At 43.2% G+C, this 21,438-nt stretch overlaps 1 protein-coding gene across 3 annotated transcripts in view; it reads right to left on the reverse strand.

The window, feature by feature from the left end:
• Atp13a3 (ATPase 13A3) overlaps nt 1-13,889 on the reverse strand; it is an 83,214-nt gene extending 69,325 nt beyond the window's left edge. For all 3 annotated transcript variants that reach the window (XM_041647171.1, XM_041647172.1, XM_041647170.1), the window contains exons 1-2: nt 13,405-13,889; nt 12,655-12,699 (exon numbers count right to left, since the gene is read on the reverse strand). The gene's annotated coding sequence lies outside the window, so the exon portion shown is untranslated. The remainder of the gene's footprint in view (nt 1-12,654; nt 12,700-13,404) is intronic.
• Between the last annotated feature and the right edge of the window lie 7,549 nt (nt 13,890-21,438).

Genomic DNA, 21,438 nt, shown 5'->3' on the forward strand with positions numbered 1-21,438 from the left:
ACAATCTATGAGTTCAAGGCCAGCACAGTCCATAAAGTGGGTTTCCAGGCCAGTCAGAGCTCAATAGCATGATCCTCTCAAAAACAAAAAAACAGTCTCCGAGACACATTCATATTGCCCTCCCACCTCAGGACCTTTTTCCAGGAGGTAAGCAGTGGTGAGAAAGTCCACACCACCAACCTCAACTGCTCAGTGATAGCTGATGTGAGGCAATGGCTAAGAGCCCTTTGTGGACGAATTATTCAATGGTTATCAGCTGATTATGCTCAATCACCCAACCTCACTGCCCAGGAAATATCCACTGCCTTGGCCTCCCACAACCAGGCCAGGAATGCAGTAGCACCCAGCTTAGACAAGCTTGCCCTAAGGACGGCACCAGCGCTGATATTTCAGAAGAATCCTATGACGGATTGTTAGTTAGCTTGCCTAACAGTTGTCTAAGCTTAATCACTCAAAATGATACATGAAGGTGCTAGATCCTGACATTTAACAGTGTTTCTAGGGCAAGATTTAATTAGGTAGGTGGTGAAGGGTCTGGACAAATCTGAATTTTTCTTTCTCACCTTTCCTCACTACTTAACGATATTTGAATTTGGCTTCGTCTGCCACCCATATACCTTTTAATTAAATTTTTACTGCAGGAAGGAAGGAAGGAAAATTATGTGGTAACTTAGCCATTAAACAGGTGATAAAAGCAAGAAACAGGTATGGTGGACCCTAATACAGATATGAAGAAATTATTCTGAGGAGGGTAATAGGGAAGTAGTAACATTAACAAAGTATGACTCATGTTGAAATTCACTACTTTATAGGTCAACTTAAAAATTTAATTGTAACAACAATAACAACAATAAATGAAGCCCCTAGCAGTGGTGGGACGTATCTGCAATCTCAGCACTTTGCAAGTAAAGCAGGAAGGTCTGGAATTTAAGGCCATCCTCAGCTACACAGTGGCTTGAGACCAGCCTGATGAACAACAAAGACACTATCTCTTCTAAAAAAAAAAAAAAGAAAGAAAGAAAAAAAGAAAGATGGATGGATGGAAGGAAGGAAGGAAGGAGAGTAAGGCTGCACGTGAAGAGAGAGAGAAATGGGGGAGGGGAGGCTGTGCATGGGCACATGGCTTTAATCCCAGAACTAGGAGTCAGAGGCAGGCAGTTCTTTGGCCAGTCTGGGCTACATGGAGAGAAACCATGTCTTGAAAAACCAGAAAGAGTAGATTTGGAGTTAGTAGTGGTGGTACATTGGTGATGCATACTTGTAATACCAGCACTCAGGTGGCTCAGGCAGGTAGACTATAAGTTAAAGCCATCCTGGGCTACATAAGATCTTTCCTGTCTCTTAAAAAAGATCAATAAAAAAACATCTATCTTTAGTATACACAAACCCTTGGGTTTGATCTCTAACAAGAGAAAGGGAAGGGAGGAAAAAGAATTTACACCGTCTTTATAGAAAAACAACTTAAAGCATCTTTATGGATAAGCTTATAAAATTAATTAATTTATGTGGAGACCAAGATAGCTCTATACAAGAAAAAAGAAACATGACTAATACAGCACTTTTGTATCAAAAACTTACATGTATGTATTTAAACACAAGCTACGAGGCAGGAATCACTAGTGGTGCAAGGCTTTTATCCCAGAACTCTGGAGGCGGAGGCAGGCTGATCTCTGTGAGTTTGAGGTCTGCCTAGCCAAGGTTTCATAGTAAAACCCTGTCTCAAAGAGGGAGAGAGTGGGAAGAGGGGGAGGAATTGTAGACACACACCAAAGTGTTAACATTAACTCAGAAAGTATAAGTATTATAGAACAGAGATCACAAGTATCCTTCAAGTTCCTCTGCATAATTGAATGTAAAATTTTTGTTCATTTTCCCCCTTTAAGGATGACAGTGGGACTTGAATAAAAAAAGTTATTTTAAAACAAGCAAAAGTGAAACTGCATAATAGAGATATTAAATACAATAAGGGTTACAAAAAAAGAGTTCCAGTAATAGTTTATCTTTGTTAGCAAGGCAAATTGTCAAATGAGTCTAATAATCCCAACCTAAAATCTATAATTTCAGACTTAAGGTTAAGGGTTTCTTCAAATAATATATAAATGAAAGGTTCTCCCATTTAATGCAAATTGGTGTCAGCTTAAAACTACAGTACTATTAACTAAAACCACTAATACTCAGTTGACATTAAAATCAATGATTTAAAAATGACAGTTGAAATCTAAATACTCATTAATTCTAAGATTGCTGTTTTTCACATTTTACCACAGTTAAAACTGTGGTTTTTAAATGTTATTGTTGCTGTCAGCAAGAGTCAGCAGGTCACTGACATGCATGGGTCACTGCATAGAATGCTCAAAGTTAGTATCTCTGTTCTTATTTCTCAAAATTAAGTGTGATATATGTGTACATTTAAGTACATGCTTAAAGTTACTAATGTATTTTAAATGACTTCACTACAGTTGGAATGTCAAACAAAAAGTAATAGCATGTACAGAAAGGACTCAAAATACAGCAGCCAAGTGAACAGGAAAAGCCAGGATGAAAGAGGGAAATAGAGAATACTGGCAAGGAAAAGAAAAAAACAAGACAAGAAAATTTCCAGAGAATTGATTAGATTCTTAAATCTTTAGTGTATTTAGGAGATAGAAACCCCAGAAATATCTTCTAAGACAAGGTCTCATACATCACAGGCTGGCCTTCAACTTGTAGGTGCAACCTAGAATTCATGAGACTTTGATCCTCCTGCCTCCACCTTCTGGGTGCTGAACTTACAGGCCTGAGCCACAATGCCTGGCCTATGTAGTGGATTGGGGGAATTTTTAAAATCCTAGGCTTCTTGCATGTTAGGCAAGCAGTCGACCACCCCAAGCTTCACTTCCAGTACCTTGCTTTAGTGTTGTTTTTTTCTTTACTAACAGAAACCTTAATGTTTACTTTTAGTAACTTGGCATGGTTTACTTCAGGATTACTGCAGAGCTTTCAAAAAACCAAAATTCGTTTCATTCATGATCTTTACTACAGTATGACTCATATTTCATGCTTTCAGGCTTGACGATTTGAAGATTCAAACACAAAGGAGCAGAAAATCAGTAGGAAATTGTTCTTTACAAAAGACAGAACCCCGCATATTTGCAATTGTAGCTAACAAGCACTTGGAGCCCCTTGTCTGTTAGGAGAGAGCTGTGTGTTGAGATAAGGTATGATTATAATGGTCAGGCTGGCCTCTAGCTCTAAATCTTCCTGAGTCAGCCTCCAAGGTAGCTGGATTAAACACACATATACCTGTCTTATGCGAACTTCAGAAATTGTATGAACGTGTTTTTCTGCTTTATTCTTTTTCTCAATTCAAATCATGCTATGTTGATTTACTGCAGTACAAAAGACCTCAACTATATCCTAAGAAAAATTTTAAAATACACTCGGATAGCAAAGGCAGAAAAATCACTGGTTCAAGGCCAACATGGGCTACCTAGCAAGACCATGCCTGTGGGAGGAGTATGGGGTGTGGTGGTACTTCATTTAATCCCAGCACTCAGGAGGCAGAAACAGTCAGATCCATGACTAACATGTGTACAAGTATACTTAGTCTAGAAACCACCTTCATCAGCATATACTCAATTTACTGATATTGCCAGGGCCTCGCCCACACTAGGCAAGCACTCTACCACTGGATACTCTAGCACAATCCCAGGCCTAAAGAATATCTTTTGAAAGACAAGAATGACATTGACAGTACTATCTTTCACAGGGTTATTTTCCAAAAACCCATTAAATCAATTGTTGCTACAAATAAAGCTAATTCCTTTATTCATGAGGAAAACAGTGACGCAGCTTCCAAGATGGTCCACAAATGCCCTTTCTACCTCCCACAATTCTGCTTATCTGCAGTTTACCTTCTACTAACCTAAAAAAGGGGTCAAGTAGCCAGTTTACCAAGCTACCACTTCCTATGATCACTTAACTGTTAATATCCGCTGGCCTGTTTTAGTAACACTGTCATCAGGGACAAAGTATAGCACTACTAGAATGTCTGATGGCAACAACTGCCCATCAGTTTTTCAGCACTGATCTCTCATTTCCAGACTCACAGATTCAACCTCTGCATGCTTGTTTACAGACAGCTAAAATTCAACCTTTCTTCAAAATATACTGCTCCTCAAATTTATCAGTTCATTCTCCACCTTAACGAGTATGATCTGTCTAAAACAAGTGACCCTGGACTTCACTATTTAACACCTTTATCAAACTGGTCATCATTTCTATCTATTCTTTCCCATGCCCCTTCACCAGTCCCATCTCACTGACATTGTCTCAATTAAGGTAATTTTCCTAGTCTTCCTCGGTCACACAAACTAACTATAACCTCTACTCTCCCTATATAAGTCTCAACAGCTTGCCACTGTCTGCAATCATTTCCCAGATTTTAAGAGTGCCTCCAGAGCATTTCAAAAGATTCCCTGCTCATAAAAATAGAATAAATGGTGACTTAAAACACTGCTCTCTAGCTAGCATCTGAAGTCTCACAATGCAAAACATGAATTTCTCTACCAACGTGGAAGTGGGATCCAAAGTAAAAACTAATTACAAGACTTGTAAGAGCCTTTAAAATCTGTCACTTACCAAATACTATCAATCACACAAACTTTACATCCCTTTCACAGAGAGCACAATTTGCAGCTCTTCAAATAGCGCTGCCACTTCCTGGCTCCATTCTTTTATATACAAATACTCTTTCTGCCAAGAATGCCTTTCCAAACCTAGCCTGGCTGAGGCACTGCTATTAATCCTTCAAGCCAACTCAAGCCTTAACTAAGCTTTGACTATTCTTTCAATCTTCTAACAGAGGACTCCTCTCACTTTTCCCCATTACTCCAATTGTCAGAGCAGCTACCAAACACATCAAACTTAGCTTTAAAAGGGTTAAGCTGAGACTCAAGTCAGCACCTGGTAATGTAATCGAATGAATGAAACGAGGTAAGACCAGATGTAGAGCCATTCTTTTTTTTTCTGGGCAAAAACCATACAATAAATTTTGGGTTGGGCATGTTCCCAAACCCTATGCCCTTTCCCAACTAACTTAGCCAGATCCCTTCCTAACCTGTAACCCTCCCTTTACAACCTCATCACAATATTATGCCCATCAAATTAATTCCTCTTTCTCTCAAGAGCAGTTCTCTAATGCTGCGACCATTTAATATGGTTCCTCATGCTGTGGGGACTCCCAACCACAAAAATTACTTTACTGCTACTTCATATTTTGCTACTGTTATAAACTGCAATGCAAATATCTGATATGAGGAATAACTGATAGGCAACCCCAAAGGAGTTGTGATCCACAGGTTGAGAAGCACTGTTCGACTCATTCTGCTCCGAAGTATACAGAAGTGATAGCTAGGAACTGAAGAGGGTTCAGTGGGTAAAGTGTTTGGTAAACCCTGTGTGAGGATCAGAACCAAGGCAAAAAAAACAGGACCTGGACCCAGCCTGAAGACAGGCAGATCTGTGAGGTTCACTGGCCAGCTAGTCTCAGGATAGTGAGTAAGACAGTCTCAAAAAAAAGATGGAGAGATGGTTCAATGTTTAAGAACCCTGGCTAAGGGTGATGGCGCCAGCACATGCCATTAGTCACAGCACTAAGGAGGCAGAGGCAAGCAGATAAGGCCAGCCTGGTCTACAAAGCGAATTCCGGGACAGAAAGGGCTGCTACAAAGAAAAACCCGTCTCAAAAAAACAAACACAAAAGACCTAAGTTCTGCTTCACAGACCCCATAAAAAAGCCAAACATGGAAAGTCTAATCAATCAGTGAGCTTCAAGTTCAGTGAGAAAGGCCCTATCTCAAAAAATTAAGGTGGAGAAGCCACAAGACACCCAATGTCACACCCCACCCCCACCCACAAACACCAAGACAAATGGCCACTGAGAAATATTTGAGATTGTCTTTTGGCATCCACACAGATGCACACAATACCTGCATACATGTGCACCTATATGCACACAGGTATGTGCAGGTACACACATACACACAAAGTATGAAGTGTCTCCTAATAGTCTCAACTTTTAGTTAACCTTTTAATTATGTTTCATTCTTTGGTTTAACCCTAGGAAAATGACAGATTTTCATAAATACCTACAAAAGGTGATAAACCTATTATGAATCTCTAAATAACAAAATGAAGAATAGATGTGAGGTTTGGTAGTATACCTGTAAGTATTCCAGTGTAATCCGAACACTATAAAGGCTAAGGCAGAAAGGTAGAAAGCTCATGACCAGCATTAGCTAAGCTACACAGAAGACCCTGTTTAAAATAGACAAACAACAAAAACTAGAGAAAATGTAAAGAGTGATTGTTTCAGTTCTGTCATACAGAAAGGCTAACCCAAACAATACCTGAAGAGTCTAATGTAGCCAGGAACAGACACTAGTAACAGAAACAGTAAAAAGGGAGAACAGACTATAAAACAAACCAGTGGCAACTGGGAAATGGTGGTGCACACCTTTAATCCCATCCCTAAGGGGGACAGGGAGGAGAAGGGAGGTGGATATCCGAGTTTTGAGGCCAGCCTGGTCTACAGAGCAAATTCCTGGACATTCAGGGCTACACACAAGAAACCCATCTCAAAGAAACAAAAACAACAAAAAGAAACAGCCGCACAAAGAGACAGGAAAATACACTATATAAAACACACCAGGAGCTGGATAGATGGCTCCGAAGTTAAGAGCACTAACTTCCAGAAGACCTGGGTTCGATTCCCAGGCACCATATGGCAGGTCGCAACTAACTGTAATTAGTCCCAGAGGTTCTGACCTCAAAGGGTACCAGGTATGCACAAGGTGCACATATATACGTGCAGGCAAAACACCCATACATATAAAATTTTTAAATAGTGAGAAAAAAGTCATAAAACATAACAGAGACACCTGAGATTTCCAACATGAACTTCTCAGATGTTACTAAAGATGAATGAAATGTTTTCCTCTATGAAAAGCCAAACATCCTCAAGTACCTTCCAATATACACACTAGTTGTTTAGAACATGCTGAATATTACTGAACAAGTAAATCCTAGCATGTTAGATTTACTAGAACTCTCTTAAACTCTCTAAGATAAACTTTGTTTGGCAAAGTAAAAAGGTTAAATGATTTAGATATCCTATCCCAGATATAGGGCCAGTAAGCATGTGGTTCAGATGTCACAAGTTCGTCAGGCAATAGTGGTGCCTGCATTCAAGAGGCAGAGGCAGAAGGATCTGAGTTTGAGGCCAGCCTGGTCTATAGAGTGAATTCCAGGACAGCCAGGACTACACAAAGAAACCCTGTCTCAAAAAACTAAATAAATAATCACACACAAAAAGTCACAAGTCTACCCAATAAACTCTACTCTCTTACAGAGTATATGACTGTTAAATCTTACCCACAATAATAGGTTTCTGTGGTTATTTTGAGATGATCTTGATATAATATATATACAGTCCTGGGTGGCCTTATATACACAATGGAGGTCAGGGTGGTTCCAAATTGCCTACTAACCCTCCTACCTTAGCATTCTGAGTGCTGAGATTACAAAGGAGCACATTACAACCACTCTCTTGTTAAAGGACCCTCAACGAGGCAGAGTGGTACATTCCTAAAATTCAAAAACTTCGAAAGTGGAGGATGAAGGCAGAAGAATCAGGAGTTTAAGACCAGGCTGAGCTACATGAGACCAGTCTCAAAACAGATTCCAACTTATTAGTAAGGTAACCTGTCCTAAAGCCAGAGGGAAAGCTGGCTACTGAAATTCAAAAACAGTACATCACTTTCCAATCAATTTTCAAGCTGGCACTTTTTTGGGGGGAGAGGGGGTCAGTTCTGGGAATTGAACTCAGGATTTTGTACACCCAAGGAAAGTGGCCATTTCCAGCTCCAAGACAGTTTTCAAGTATTTCCCCCCTGGGTAATTTTCCCCTACAGACGCCTTCCTTCAGTGTGAACTTGAGGTCCAAAAAGCAGGACATAAGACATAATTTGATTCTAACTCAAATACAGATTAACCAGAAAGAACTAGGAGCTAAATGCAGTGGCAAAGACTTGTACTCTCATCTACGAGAGAGGCTAAGGCTAGAGACTAAAGTTCAGGCTTGCCTGACTACAGAGTGCAAGACCATCCTAGCCACTGTAAGAAGACTTTTTTCCTTAAAAAAATAATAATAATAATTAAGGGCTTAGATCATAGCTCAGTGGTAGAATGTTTGCTTAACATGCAGAAAGCCCTATGCTCAATCCCCAGTACTGTGGAGGAAAAGATTAACATTCAAAACACTTGTCTTTTGTAGCAAAATAAAAAGTATTTTTCATATTTCACAAATGAGAAAAAAACAAAGAATCAAAATACTGTTAAAAAACTCAGACACACATGTGAAAAACATTCAAAGTCTCATTTTAAAACCAACTAAAAAATAGTTTAAATAACCCTAGAGGGGCTGGAGAGATGGCTCAGCGGTTAAGAGCATTGCCTGCTCTTCCAAAGGTCCTGAGTTCAATTCCCAGCAACCACATGGTGGCTCACAACCATCTGAAATGAGGTCTGGTGCCCTCTTCTGGCCTTCAGGCATACACGCAGAAAGAATACTGTATACATAATAAATATTTAAAAAAAAAATAACCCTAGAATACTTGGTATTTCTACCTGAATTCTGAACTTCTCTCTCAAAGTAAGAGAATTCAAGTAGGATTTCCTTGCTTCTTATGTATTATTATCTGGATAAGTTTAGGTGGCTAATCAGAACGTGGCTTTGATTATTACATAGTTAGTTACTCTCTGTATATAGGTCAGTTAGTTTCAAAGTTACAAAAAACTCCTGTAGTCACCTCATACCTCAAGATTTAGCTAGATCAGATACAGCATACATTAGTTCCCTTAAACTGGGCAGTACAAGACCTCCCAGTGCACACATGGAATCAGACTTTGTATGTTTTCTCCTATACAAACATGTCTATTAATTTACAAATTAAGCACAGTAAGATTATCAATAATAACAGAGCAACATAACATACTGTAATGAAAGCTATGTGAATGCTATCTTTCCAAATTTTTTTCCCTCTTAAAATATCTTTAACTTAAGGAAGCAATTTCTAGTTTTTCGTTGGATAATCTGAATTGCTAGCTAAATAGGGATCCTTACAACTAAAATATCACAACAGTCTATTTATTGATTACAATTTGGCTAATAAGCAACTGTTAGGCACAAACAGCAAGTATACTGGACCAACAGCTGACTCATGGCTAGGCCAGAACAATGGGACAGTACAAAATTTCATCATTATTCAAAATAATACAAAACTTAAATGTCTAAATCAGTGGCTCTAAACCTTCCTAATGCTGTGACTTTTTACCAGTTCCTCATGTTATGGTAACCCCGACCATAAAATTATTTTTGTTGCTACTTCATTACTGTGACTGTTAGTTATAGATCGCAGTATTATTTTTGGAGATAGGTTTGCCAAAAGGGTTGCAACCCACATGTTGAGAATCACTAGTGTAGAAGGTTTCTTTCTGGAATTTTCCATCTAATATTTTCAAACCACAGGTGAACGATGTTAACTAAAACTACAGAAGGTTAAACTATTGGTGGATGCTGTGTAGAAAGAATACTAATACTAAATAGAATACCTTTCATCACTAGAATTCTAGGTAGGGTACATCAAGTGTATCAACAGATGTTAGAAACTAAATTAACCACTTCTAGTGTACCTCAACAAAAGTGTTCTTGAAAAAAAAGTAACAGGTCTATAATCCCAGGTACTTAGAAATTCTGGACAGGAGAAGTTCAAGTGAAGGCTATCCAGGGATACACCACTAGTTCAAAGCCAATCTGGGCAAGTAAGTTGAAACCTTACAGCCAAAGGGGCTAGAGATATAGCTCTGAATAGTGTTTGCCTACCATCTGTGAAGCCCTGAATTCAAATTCAAGTACAACAAAACAGAATCCATTGTACATAAGACCATAGAGCCTGGAAGTGGAGTTGCATGCCATTAATCCCAGCACTCAAGAGGGAGAGGCAGGTCTATAACTGAGTTCGAGCAACCTGGTCTACAGAGCTAGTTAGTTCCAGGACAGCCAGGGCTTCAGAGAAATCCTGTCTTGAAAATAAATAAATAAATAAATAAATAAATAAATAAAATAAAAACATCAAGAATACTTTGAAATTCTCTTGTCTTCCAATATTTTGGTTGCCTTTCAGATTTTATTTCACTATCACCCAAAACTGAGGAAAAACACAGATGAAGACAAATTCCCCAGTGTGCTCTCCTGCCATGCTTTGACCACTGGCTGGGTTCCATGAGTGCAGTAATGCGATCCCAGCACCTTGCTAAGATAATTATTTATTTCAGGAATGAAGCATGTTCTTCAGTAGTTTCAAAGCCACCATGATATAAAAACACAATGCACAAAATGGGAAGAAAGGAACTCTGAGTGTCAGGAGAGCTAAGTGCTCCCTTCTTTACATAGGCTGTTAACCCTCAAGTCTCTGAAATGTTACCACTCTTTGTAAACTGGACTCAAAAGAGGAAAGGAGAAAAATGAGCAGTTAAGCAATCCACAGTTTAGGGACTCTGAAGACAGTCACAATCTAAGTTTAACACTACTTTCTGCAACACAGAAGTTATTTCTAGGTTTATCAAAGCGTATGACAAAACTTCAGTTTCCTCATCTAGAAAATGAAGTTCAATAATTACCAAGTATTTATTTTAGAGCCTAGCATACTGTTGGCATTGGCAAAGTTTAAAAAAAAAAAAAATCAGGGGGCTGGAGAGATGGGTCAGTGGTTGGAAGCACTGCCTGCCCTTCCAAAAGGTCCTGAGTTCGGTTCCCATGGTGGCTCACAACCATCCATAATGAAATCTGGTGCCCTCTTCTGACCTGCAGGCATACATGCAAACAGAATACCGAGAATACTGTATACATAATAAATAAATAGATTTTAAAAAAAATCAGTAATCAGTCTGGTCTGATTCCCAAATTTCATGCAAATTATTACAATTTTCTATAGTTATCAGTTTTATGTAGATCAGGCTAGCCCTAAACAGTCTGTGGCTGAGGATTACAAGCATTTGACATTACACCCAGGATTTTACCCAGCGCCTCATGGAGAATAGTTAGTTTACCAAACGAACTATATCCAGAACCAAACACATCCACTGAAGAATCAATATATGAAAAATATACGTTTTGGGCTGCTGAGCTGACTCAGCAGTTAAGAGAGCCTACTGCTCTTGCAAGGACCAGGGATCAATTCTCAGCACCCACGTGGCAGTTCACAACTATCTGTATCTCCAGTTCTAGGGAATCCAATACCCTCACACAGACATACAAGCAGGCAAAACACCAAGGTACATAAAATAAATAATTAAAAAAATTTGGAAAGCTGGCATTACCTAATGAACTCTTTTAATGCTAAAATCAGATAACAGAACCAAGTACCACAGACATTGAGTTTTGTTCTAATAACTATGAAACTAGTCTCATGCCAATATAGAAACTTAATTTCAAGCTAGTTCTGAATTAAAACTTCAATTTGTTACTGGTTGACTGGACAAAAAAAAAAAAATCAATCATTCTACAACACCAATTTGAAGCTTATCAACTTTGTTTTCAAAATATACTGTTATTCAATGTTTTCATATAATTACAACTGTACTACATAAATGAAGCAATTAATATAATACTTTCCATGCCCAATCCCTTTACCAAATACAAGCGCTGATGTTCTGACAAAGTTTAGAATCTCAACTACTTCATCTTCAACTTAATCTAATGATGAATGATGGGAGGAAGGGGAGAACAGATGTTAATACCAAAGAAGCAAACTTTACCCTGTAGGCTAAACGTTAAGGAAAGATCATGGAGGCCAACCTGGGTGTATATAGCCAAACCTTACTTTAAAAAAAATTTTTTTCTTTATTTTCTACAAAAATCATTATTAGATTTATTATTTCAAAAAACTTTCAAAAACTGATGAACTTTTGAAGTTATTGTTAAACCCAGATGGGCTGTCCACACAATCTATTTTGGCAACAACAGCCTATTCAGCAAAGTAATAATCCTCAAAAAGAATGCTACGCATAGTCCAGAAAGATAAAATTAATATGGTATTTTAGCAAAGATGTTCTAATCAAAGGTACACTTTTAATGATGTACTGGCCCTTCAAAAATAAAGTCACACTGGAATTAGAGCTCAGCAGTAAAACAGTGATAACTGCTCTTACAGAGAACCGAGTGTGGGCAGGAGGCTCACACCACCTGTAACTCCAGTTCCAAAGGGTCTGACCTCCAAGGGCATCCACATGTTAAATACATACTAATAGACATACAGAAATAAAAATACTTTAAAATAATAAGAAACTTTCATGCTAGCCACAAACCCCTAGAATGTTCATCTTGAAAAGTCCCCACATTTCTTGGATTTAAAAAAATATATATCGTAACTTCCTGTCCTGTAGATCAAATATCACCATTAACATACTCAAATATGTTCCATTCAGTCCAGAATCGTATAAGTTTCTAGGTTTATGGTTCCATTCCCATTTACTTTGCACTAATATAAACCACTAAATATAGTTCTAAATCTCAAACATTAATGATTAGTAGCTAATTATATAAGTGACTCATACCTCTTATGTCCAGACACCCAAGATCCTAGGACGCTTCTGTCAGTCCTAAGGGAAAAGGAAACAATAAACACCTGTCACAAAAGCTTTCCAAATTGGGAAGCCCCGAACAGTTACTGTCAATCCCCAGTACTATTCCTTCCCTCCCTCCCTCCCAACTCCGCACCCCCCACCATAAAAGATACTGTTCAGCCCACTGCCTGTCTGTGTGAAGGGCAGACCACAAACTCCTAGCGGAAAGGGCTCCGAATCTTTCTAGCCCTCACGGTATGGCCTGGCTCTTTACAATCTCGAGCGCTGACACCTCATTACGTCCGAAGTCACTTTTCCTTTCTGGGCATCGGTTAGCTATAAAGTGTGCTGATACCCATAGGAATCTACTACTACTCCGTGGCCGGGGCCCAACTTGGACTCGTCGGCACCAGCACGAACCCGTCAGGGGCCCTGCCCACCCTCTTCATCGGGACACATCACCTTCTAGACTTTCTCGAGCGGCTGACCCGTCAGCCCGGGCCGCACGCAGCGGATGCAACTCCAGGCCCCCACAGCCAGCCAGCCACACGTGGTCCCAGACAGTGCCGGGTCCCGTCGCCCTCTCCCCGTCACACACACCTTCCCTGAGAGGTGATGTCCAAGTCGGGCCGTGGAAGCAGCCACCTGGTACCCGCCATCCGGGGCGACACAGCTCGCCTTCTCCAGCCTCCCCCATCACCTTGGCCGCCCGTCCCACACCCCGCTCGCCCAACCACTCACCAGCCGCGCCGCCGTGCTGACTCCTCGGCGGCCTCCCGGCCCGGGCAGCCAAAAGGCCGCAGGGGGCCGGGCGGCCGCTTTCCCCGCCGCCGCCGCCGCCGCCGCCTGTCCTCAGCCCAGCCCCATCGCCCTCGGCCAGCGCCGGCGGCCGCGGGTCGCTCGGGCTCGAGGCGCCACCGCCGAGCGTCGCGGCTCGGACTGTGGGGACGGAGCGGCCGCGGCGGGGCTCCGGGCCGCACCGGGAGCTGGGGCGTTCGCGCTCCGCTCGTCGGCGCCTGCGGCGGCGGCGTGCAGCCGGGCAGGGCAAGAACGAACAAGGGAGCGCGGCGCGGAAGACCGGCAGGGGAGGAGGGGGAGACGGTCTGCGCGGAGAAGAGGCCTCCCGCCGTCGGCGACGAAGCGGACCCCCTCCCCGCGGCCACGGCGCCCGGTCACGCTGCGGGGAGGGCCGGCGGGCACACGGGGAGCACCCCGCGAGCTCAGGACTCCCGCGCCGGATGTGAGGTCACGTGATTGCCTCATCCCCAGCGCCGAACGCGGAGGGGCCGTCGGGGGCGGGGCGACCCTCCGGCCCCGCCCACCTCGCAATCGGGCCCCCAGCCTGCCTAAACGAGAGTAGCTAGCGGGAGGCACTCGGGAAGAGCGCTTTGCGGGCATGCTACTCCGGGCTTGTTCTGCGAGGGTCTATGAACTGTGTGTGTCTTGCCAGGCACAGAGGAGGTCATAGTCCAAACCCCTATTTTAGGAACAAAGAAACTGAGACCTAGAGTGCTGACTTGCCTAAGGTGACGACAGTAAAGAGAGGACTCCTGTGCTAACTAGGTGAAGAGAGAAGTCCTAGCTCCAGGGCCACATTCTTTCCCTCCTTTACCCCCCCCCCCCACACACACACACCAAAAAGAACACTTTAATTCCAATGGAACTCCTGGCCCAGCTCGCGGGCGTGGGGCAGAAAACAGTCAGGTGGGCAAGAGAAAGCTTCCACACCCGAGACCGCCTGAGCCTCAGGGAGGAGTTTTCCGACAGTGCTAGATGCAAATTAAATACTTCCCTCCACTGGAGACTTATCTCGGGGCACTACCCCGCCCGGATATTCAAATCGCGGGTTTGGGTTTTCATTGCCTTCCGCTCTGCTCCGCGCGGCGCCAAGCGCGGGTAGCTGAGCTTGCCACCTGCTGCCTCCAACTCCGCCATCTTTTCGCCCTGAGTCCACCTCACCTGCGTACCAGACGCCTGGTCATCACCTGTTATTGTTCTCCCCTTCCTGCAAACATAACTCTTAGCTGCTTGACGGTCTTGAGGACGGAACAGCTGACCTCAACCCTGTTCCCCATACTTAGGCTTAGTCAGCCAGGGGCAAGGAGCTTCCAGCCTAGTCACCTCTTAGAACTCTTGGTCCAGAGCACAGAATGGAACCTCGTTTGGGTCAGCACAGTGTTTCAGAACCATGGCACTAACACACTTCATTTAGGAGCTAAAAGGATGCTGCCCACCCGCAACAGTGGGGTCCTGGATGGTGACCAGGAAATTTCTTGCCAGATGATTTGGCCCTCACACTAAACCAAGATAAGCCACAGCTGTGTATTCCCAGCTTGCCACTAAATTTCAAACTTGAGTGTGTGTTTCTTGTACTCGAGTAAGAACGTGGCATAAGGATTAGGGTAGCCTGGGTAGGGTCAAGCATACTCCTTCCCCACACATACTCCTTCCAGTTCCCTTCGCTCCAGGTTAGTTACCTCCCAGATTTTAAACGAGCTCAAGTCTCTCCAGGCCCTACAAATGTCAAGGCAACCATCCACTTATAGAGTGCCCTCTTCAGTTAGCTGCCAAGTGTTTCTGGCCCATTCACGCACACATTTTGAACAGTACTCCCCCCTCTGCCTCATTCCTCAACTCTTGGCAAACTGACCACACGGGGGACGGGAGGGAGAGAGACCCATCACCCGCCATTGGGGGCAGAAATGCTTCTTCCTCTGTACCACCTCTCTGCACCCCTGGGTGTTCTCACCTTCTACTCCCTCAGTTTGTGGAAACTGCTCTCCCAGTTCTCAAGTCTCAGTACCTAAGACCTCTGCCCTCTTCAGTGGCATTCTTAAGTGCCACCAGTTGTGAAGCAGCACCTGAAATGCATGGCAGCCCTCAGCTGCACTCACTTCGCCTCACTTGCTCCGGAGAATCATCTCCACCTCTGCTGTCAACTCCCAAAGCAGCCAGAGTGTGCTCTTGCTCTCTCTTTCTCTCTCTCTCTCTCTCTCTCTCTCTCTCTCTCTCACACACACACACACACACACACACACACATTTGCTTTTGTTTTTCAAGACAGGGTTTCTCTGTGTGTAGATCTGGCTGTCCTGGAACTTGCTCTGTAGACCAGGCTGGCCTCAAACACACAGAGATCAGCTGTTTCTGCCTTCCAAGTACTGGGATTAAAGGAATGTGCCACCACCACTGGGTCAGACCTCTTCAAGAAAGAAAGAAGAAAGAAAGAAAGAAAGAAAGAAGCAGAGATTCAAATATCCAACTACCTCCACGCATCTCTAGAGCTCAAAGAGAAATACCAATGGTGTGTCTAAAACTGGACTTGTCCTCTGCCTTTATACCTGCCCCTTTCAAAGCTATTAGCACCACCACCACACAGCTGTCTGAATTAGAAAGTTAGGAATGAATGAGTCACCCCTGACGAATCGCTAAGCCCTATCTAGTTCTCCTCAAGTTCCTACCTCCATTCCACTGGCACCCATCATCTCTGAGCTATGCCGCTTGGCAGCCTCCCACCAGCCTTCTTCAGACAAGCCCATCCTCCATCCTGCCTAAAGTGCACACCTACTTAAGAAGGTCAATGCACTCAGGCTTTTATTTTTATTACACTTATTTGTTGGGGGGGGGCACATCATGGCACAAGGGTGGGTGTCAGAGAACAACGTTTTGGAGTTGGTTCTCTGGTCACAGGGTCACAGGGATGGAACTCAATGGGACAAGCCTGGCAGTCCCTATACCATCTATCTTACAGTCCAGAACTTGGGCTTTTAAGAGACTCTAAGAGCCCACACCTGGTGATACATGCATGTAAAATCAGCAACTTGGAGGTGGAAGCATGGTGAGTTTGTAGCCAGCTTGGACTATACGAGACCCTGTCTCAAAACAACAAAATAAACCAACAACCCCAAAAAGCCCAGACTTCAAGATGAAGCCAAATTTCTCAAACTAAGGCAGCTCACATGGGGCAAGGGAACTCCTGGAAGAAATAAAGCAGTTAAATATCTCAAGAAGTTCTTTGCTACAGATGTTTTGAGTATGGGGAGAAGAGAATCTGAGCACTGGCTTGGGGAGGAGATGTAGAGTCGGGCTGAGGGAAGACACGGAGAAGAGAGTCCCCTACCAGGACCGAAAGATTTTAAGAGCTGCTCTTAAAACCTTTGGAAGCTAGAGCGATACACAGCCTATCACATTTCTGGGCCGCAGACTTCTGTCATGCTAGACCCAGGCTTTCCTTTCTCTGATCACTATTTAAGGCCCCACCCAAGCTAAGTATGTTGGTCCACACCTAAAATTGAAGCTTTTAGGGGATGAGTCAGAAGGCTCCCGTGAGTGCTGGAGTTCAAGGCCAGCCAGAGTAATGTACAGAGACTGCACCTCCAAAAGAAGAAAAGGAAACAGCAACAAAATACTCAACCAAGGACCACAAACACAGATAATAGTCCTCCCGTCACATCTGACCACTCTTGCCACGAAAAGTTTCCCATTGTCAAAATCCATCTTCACTTTTTCTCAAACCCCAACCCCTCCCATCACTTAACCTCTTGTGTCACCAAAACTGCAAAACATCTATAGATACTCATGCTCATCCCCTTCCCCAGATCCACACGTCACCCCAATATTCCATCTAGTTCTTTTTTCTCATTCTAAAGACACAAAGGCTCCTCCTGATAGAGCTCTCTCTATAAGTGATTCTCAACCTTCCTAAAGCTGCAACCCTTTAATACCTCATGTTGTGGTGGCCCCCAACCATAAAATTATTTTTGTTGTTATTTCATAACTTTGCTACTGCTATGAGTCATAATATAAATATTTTTGGAGGTAGAGGTTTGCCAAAGGGGTTGCAGCGCTCAGGTTGAGAACCACTGCTCTATTTAAGTTCAGGGTCAGTCCCCAAGGAAGTCACCACTGTTCTCAATGCCAGGGGACTCTTTGTGTTTCTAGAGTTATTAGTGTATAAATATATTACTATTAATACACACACAAACACCTGACAGAATTCATCACCCCATCTTTCATTTTTATTCACTTTTTTATTTTATATGTTTTGCCTGCATGTATGTCTGTGTACCACATGTCTGACTGTTGCCCTTGGAGACCAGAAGAGGGTGTCATCTCCTGGAACTGGAGTTACAGACAGGCGTGAGCTGCTATGTAAGTGATGAGAATTGAACCTGGATCCTCTGGAAGACAGCCAGTTCTCTCCAGCCCATTATTTATTTTTGAGATGGAGTCTCTGTCACCCTGGCTGGCCTGGAACCCACTATGTTGGCCAGAATGGCTTGAAATTTGTGCAGTCCTCCAGGTAGCACTGAGATTCCAGGCATGTTTGCTTATGTAGTCTTGGAATTCTTCCTCTTTGTTACCCCTTTCCTGTGTCTGTCTGTCTGTCTGTCTGTCTGTCTCTCTGTCTCTCTCTCTTTCTCAGAGCCAAAGACGACAGCACCTCTGATGTACATAGTAGCATATTCTTTCCAGGTAACCTTGTCTACCGTGGCTATAGCTATCATGGGCATGTACGTTAATAACTCTCAATGGTGTCCCCACAGCCTTCTTCAGACAATATATACCTCTCTCCCTACCTTTGTTACTGTTGTTTCTTTTATTTTCAGATTTATTTTTAATTATATTGTGGGGGAGTGGTACATATAAAAGCCCAAGTCTGTGAAAGCCAGAGGCACTTACAGGTGCTTGTGAGCTACCCAGTGTAGGTGCTGAGAATTGAACTTGAGTCCTCCAGAAGAGCAGCAAGTGCTCTCAACCAGTGTGTTAGCTCTCCAGCCCTATTGTTTCCTTCTTTTGCTATGTGTTTGTGTTTTATTTTGTTTTTTCATTTTGAGACAAGGTTTCTTTGTATAGCTCTGTTTGTCCTAGAATTCACTATGTAGACCAGTCTAGCAAGAATTCAGAGATCAGTGTGGTTTTGCCTCTGCTTCTGGAGGGCTTAGACTAAGTATGTAGGCCACCACACAGGGGCATGTCTCTTAAATATACCCTTTTTTGTTTGATTGTTTAATGAGAGGGTCTCTAGTTTCCCAGGCTGTCCTTGAATTTGTTATGTAGATAAAGAGGACTTTGAACTTCTGATCCTCCTGCCTCCACTCACTGAGAGGAGGGCATTGACAAGTATGGGTTTATGAAATGCTTGAGACAAAACCCAGGGCTTTGTGAATGCTACACACAGTTTCCCAACCCAGCTGCTTTCTTTTTTTTTTTTTTTTTTTTTTTGGTCGGGGAGGTGTTTCGAGACAGAGCTTCTCTGTAGCTTTGGAAACTGTCCTGGAACTAGCTCTGGTAGACCAGGCTGGCCTCAAACTCACAGAGATCCACCTGCCTCTGTCTCCCGAGTGCTGGGATAAAAGGCATGAGCCACCACCGCCTGGCTCTGAGCTGCTTTTTAAGCCCATTTTAGGTTGTTGAGGAGGTTTCATGCATCCCAGGTTTTCTTCAAACTTGCTGTTCAGGTAAAGATGATCTTGACATCCTTCCTTCTACCTCCCAAGTGCTGGAATTAGAAGTATGTACCATCACTGGGTGTGGTGGTGCACACCTTTAATCCCGGCACTCAGCAGAAGCAAAGATCTCTGTGAGCTCTAGGACAGCTTGGACTACAAGGTGAGTTCCAGAACAGCTAGGGCTACACAGAGAAACTTTGTCTCCAAAAACAAACAAAAAAATTATGTACCATCAGGCTGACTAACGTACTACACTTTTCTTATCTACTACTGTCAAAGGACACCTCAGTTGAGTCTGTATCTTGGCTGTTGTGACTCTCATTGAACATGGGAGTACAGGCATCCCAGTTGTGGAACCGATTTCATTTCCTTTTGGTCGCTGTCCTTTTTATTTCCTACTCTTTCACGAGCCACTGACGATCTAATATCATGGCCGTTCCAAATCTGTCCACATGTCTCCATGTTCGTTACCACCATAACAATCCCAGTTACCCCCACTCCTCAAGCGGAACTATTGCAGTTGCCCCAGAGCTGATTTCTCCACCGTCACCCTTGCCACTTCCAATCCATCTCACATCCTGCGCATGCGTGGGAGCATCGCTGCTGAAGACAGCTTTCAATGGCTGCCGGTTTCCCTGAGAATAAAACGGAAACTTCGCTGGCCTACAAAGTCCAGGCCTTTCCCCATTCACTGGCACTGGGCCATCCTCACCCTGAGTCCCCTGTCCACCTTCCTCATACTTGTCACATGGCCTCTCTCAGTTCCTCATGCACACCAAGCTCTTTCCTGCCTCAGAGTCTTTGCACAACCTCCTCTCCCTCTCCCTTCCCTTTTCTCCTTTTGTGAGCTAACTCTTACGATCTCGTTTCTGGGTTTAGACACTCAGGAATCAGATCCCTAGAAAGTGTCAGCCCCTCCTGGCCCTTTGTTTGCCTCCATCTGCTTTGCCCCCTCTGTAACCATCCTCACACTCTTACTTACCAGCTAGTGTTTATTTAAATCTGTCCGTCCTGTTAAACTCTGACCTCGGAGAAGATGGGAACCGTACACTAGGGCTGTAGTTTCGTGGCAAGGCACTTGCAGAGCACCCACAAGGCCCTAGGTTCAATTCCCAGCACTAACACAAACAAAAGAAAATGAAGATAGATCCATTTGTGGTTCCAGTGTCTTTCAAGAAGAGGCATTGAAAGGGAAGATGAGAGCTGGTGAGCAGGTAAAGAAAGACACCTGCTGTAGAACCTGGCAATGCAGATTCCATCCCAGGAATGCACCTTAAAGGTAGGAGAGACTAGAGTCCACAAACCAGTCTTCTGTCCACCACCGTATGCCCCTCCCCCATCTCACATAAACACACATAGTATTAACTACATTAAAATGTAGTTCTAAATTTTTCTTAAGTGACAACTGGGTGTTCTGGCATACTCCTATAATCCTGGCATGAAGATCAGAAGTTTGAGGCCAGCCTTGGCTACATAGTGAATTTGAAGCCAAGGCCAGACTCAGCTGTATTATAATCTGTACTAAAACAAGCAAACTAACAACAACAACAAAAGGCAACGAAAGGCAGATGTAGCTGAGTATGGTGGCCCTCACCTCTAATCGCAGCACTGGGGTTGTTGAATCTGAAAGACCTATAAGTAGTTCAAGGCCAGTCTTGCTTACATGGGAAGGAGGGGAAATGGAAGGAAGGAAGGAAGGAAGGAAGGAAGGAAGGAAGGAAGGAAGGAAGGCAGACATGTATTTCTAGTGCCTGGGAAATGCAGGCAAGAAGATCCTAAATGCCAGACCATCCTGGGATCTATACTGAGAACTTGTCTCAAAAAACCAAAACCAGGCTCAGTGAGACAGATCAGGGAGTAAAGATGCTCGAGGCCAAGCCTGGTGACCTAAATCTGATCCCTGGGACCCACATGGTGAAGAGATTTCAGACTCCCATGAGTCGTCCTTTGATCTTCACAGGTGGACAAAGGCATGCTTACACCCACGAACTCCTCCCTCTTGGGAGCATCACTACATTTACAATCCTGGATCTGTTTAGTGTTGATATCCCATTCCTCTGCATTTATTCATGAATTTCCGTGTTTCTTCTTATTTTTTTTTCCTCATTCTTGGTTTGAAGTTTTCTTTTTGTTTGTGTGAGGTAAAATACCCGGTCTCACCAGATAGCTGAGGCTGTCCTTGGACTCCTGGTCCTCCTGCCTCTGGGTTCCAACTGCTTAAGACGCAGGCCTTGATTTATTCATGTTCTAGCTTCTAGGCTTCTAAATAATGTAATGTATTATTTTACCTAATGTTTATAATAGTATTAGGATTTATAGACTG

The sequence above is a fragment of the Microtus oregoni genome, unplaced genomic scaffold, assembly GCF_018167655.1.
Source record: "Microtus oregoni isolate MIOR12 unplaced genomic scaffold, Mior012 000162F_ref0000463, whole genome shotgun sequence".
NCBI lineage: Eukaryota > Metazoa > Chordata > Mammalia > Rodentia > Cricetidae > Microtus > Microtus oregoni.